General features: G+C 46.5%; 1 pseudogene; it reads left to right on the top strand.

Moving 5' to 3' along the window:
- The first annotated feature begins 511 nt into the window (after positions 1 to 511).
- Positions 512 to 2587, top strand: LOC148117284 (E3 ubiquitin-protein ligase RLIM pseudogene; annotated as a pseudogene).
- The last annotated feature ends 417 nt before the right edge of the window (positions 2588 to 3004 follow it).

The following is a 3004-nucleotide window of genomic DNA, read 5'->3' as shown; positions in this document are numbered from 1 at the left end:
AATCAGATGCCAATCTGAATGGATCAGCATGTCCATATCTGCTTTCCCATTCTCTGTAATAGTCCATACAGTTATCTCCCACTCGAGGGCTGTAGCCGGGTGTCTTCAGGCTCCCTGACTTAATCCTTGTTCTCATGACACCAGAGGAGTGAAGGTCAACCTTCCTTCTCATGATGGCACCTAGCCACTGTCACTGGGGAATGGCACAATGAACATCCTGTGTGATGCCAGCCTATCACGAAGCAGTCAGTGTCTCACTAAATTCCCCAGCGTGATGCCAGCCTTGCAAGAAGAGTGGGTGTGTCCTACGAGTAGGACTACCAGTAGCTCTTCCCCAGGCCCACCTGGTACGCTTTGGCTGAATCATCTGCTTTCTAAGTAGGACTTCTTGAGTCATGAGGAGTAGCTGAGAAAGGGGAACTGAAATCCATTCAATAGGTAATTTGGGGTGACTTTAAAAAATTTACCTTGAATCGATTTCTGTCACTGCTAGGTAACAATGGAAGATAATGGCTGCTTTGCTACACGTCAGAATGGGCGGAGCTCCTGGGCTAGAGGCGGGTCTCTCCCAGGCATTCGGAGGCGGGCTAGGGAGTAGGAGGCAGCCATGCGGCAGAGCTCAGGCAGCCAAGGCAGCAGCTGAGGCCACAGAGCCCAGCCAGTCCCCTCCTGGCCGGACCACCGAAGCCTAGTGAAGAAAACTGAAAGTCCGGTTTATTGGATTTCAGTCCTATGTCATAACAGACAGAAATCCTCCACTTGTTCATCAAGATGGAAAACTCAGATTCTAGCGATAAAAGAAATGACCAATCTGCAGCACAGCGCAGAAGGCAATTGATTCGATTGAATCGGAAAGAAGCTTTCTATCGATTTGTAAATAATCTGAGCGGAGAAGACTATCGACTTATGAGAGACAACAATTTGCTAGGCACCCCGGGTCAAAGTACTGAGGAGGAGTTGCTCAGAAGACTACAGCAAATCAAAGAGGGGCCGCCCCCGACACAGAGCTCAGATGATAATAGACCTGGAGACTCTTCAGATGACGTGTCCAATGGTGACTCCATAATAGATTATCCTAACTCTGTAAGACAGACTGGCAATACAACAAGAAGTGGTCAGGGAAGGAATCAGTCCTGGAGCGCAGTGGGCCACACTAATCCACACAGTGGTGATCTCAGATTCAGTTTAGAGACAAATGTGAACCGTAAAAATGGAAGACAAACCCCAGAGAACGGAAATGAACCGTCTGCTACAGATCTTAGTGCAGAAAACATGGACAGCAGCAGCCAAAGGCCAATGGAAAATTCAGCATCTGAGACATCATCTGCCAGACCACCTAGGTCAGAACGCAGTTCTGCTGAAGCATTAACAGAAGTGCCATCCACCAGAGGTCGGAGCAGGGCAAGAAACCACAAACCAGAACACGGGAGAAGACCCAGAGCCAGAGCTGAAAGAAGTAGGTCTCTTCTGCACACAGCAAATGAAATTCCACGAAGATCTCATCGTAGCGTCTCATCTCATACTTTTGTGCACCCTTTGGTAAATGAGATCGAGGGAAGTTCTAGAACCCCTCGCCATGGGACTCTGAGACAGCAGATAACTGGGCCTGAGTTGCTAGGTAGAGATCTTTTGGCAGCTTCTGGGTCAAGAAATTCTGCCGCTCAAGGGTCAAGTTCTTCAGACATGGGTACCAATGGTGGAGCGGCAGGATCTGGTCAAAGACCTCCAACCACAGACCTTCAAGTCAGAAGAGTTCTGCAGGGAGAATACCACCAGAGAGATAGCGTAGCTAGCAGAACTCGGTCAAGGTCCCAGGCCCCAAACACCATGGTCCTTTATGATAGTGGTCGTGGAGGTTTTATACGCACCTTAACATTTTTTGAACCTGCAGATGAGAGAACCTATGTGAATACTAACAGGTTTTCCACTCTTACACTCTTCGATACTGGATCAAGGGAAACTGCACCTGTTCCTTTTCAAACCCCATCAAGGCAGAGAACGACAGGTTTTGGTGAGTTTCCACCGAGTGGAAGAGGGCGCTCTGGTGGGAACAGCTCTGCTGCTGGCTCCAGCTCCAACCTCGGCTTCAGTTCCAATCGTGAAAGTTCACAAAGAAGCTCAGGGGTGTATGAAACCCTACTTTACCCTTTTAATGACAACCACCAAACTAGAGGACTCACCAAAGAACAGATTGCTAACTTAGCAATGAGAAGTTTTGGTAAAAATGACGCATTGAAGACATGTACTATTTGCATTACGGAATACATGGAAGGCAACAAAATACATAAGCTACCTTGCTCCCATGAGTACCACGCCCACTGCATCGACCGCTGGTTATCAGAAAATACCACCTGTCCCATTTGTCGCAGGGCTGTCTTATCTTCTGGGAACAGAGAAAGGGTTGTGTAATGAGAACAGAACTCTGGAAGCTGTATAGCTGGCATAGTGACGGGCAAAGGGAAATCGTTTGCTTTGTGTCCATGTTCTTGAGTGGTGCTTAAATATAAAGTCACAACCTCAATCGACTCATTGCTTTCTGAGGGAATCGTGTCTTTTCTCTTGTTTCTCTTTCAGGATAGGAAGAATATTTCAGACGTGACGTTTTAGGTCTTCAGGATTTGATTTCAGTACCAGGTAATTTGCTAACCTGTTGCTGATAATTTAACCATGTACACTTGTCATTTTCCCTCTGTTACCATAAGGTCTGCCTTAGCAGGGGCTCCTTTATCATGTTGGCCTCTTATTAAGTTTCCCAGGCCATAAGAGGGGCATGAAGAAAATTCCCACTCAAGACTAAGTTCCATAATGTGTTTAGTAAGTGATTAATTAAAACTATACCGTTCCTAGATATTGACGCAAATTCAGTCACATTCTGAATAAAGCTTGTTCACCTTCCAGATTAGGGGATGATGGACATACCAGTGTAAATTCCATTCTGGAGAATGGAACATTTTCATGATGACAGTGATATAGGCATGAATTGGTTTCCTACAGTGACAGCTAC

Source organism: Myodes glareolus, chromosome X (genome assembly GCF_982192425.1).
Source record: "Myodes glareolus chromosome X, mMyoGla1.1, whole genome shotgun sequence".
In the NCBI taxonomy this organism is placed as follows: Eukaryota; Metazoa; Chordata; class Mammalia; order Rodentia; family Cricetidae; genus Myodes; species Myodes glareolus.
Note: the sequence above shows the minus strand (reverse complement) of the source record. Positions and strands in the feature narration are given on the sequence as shown.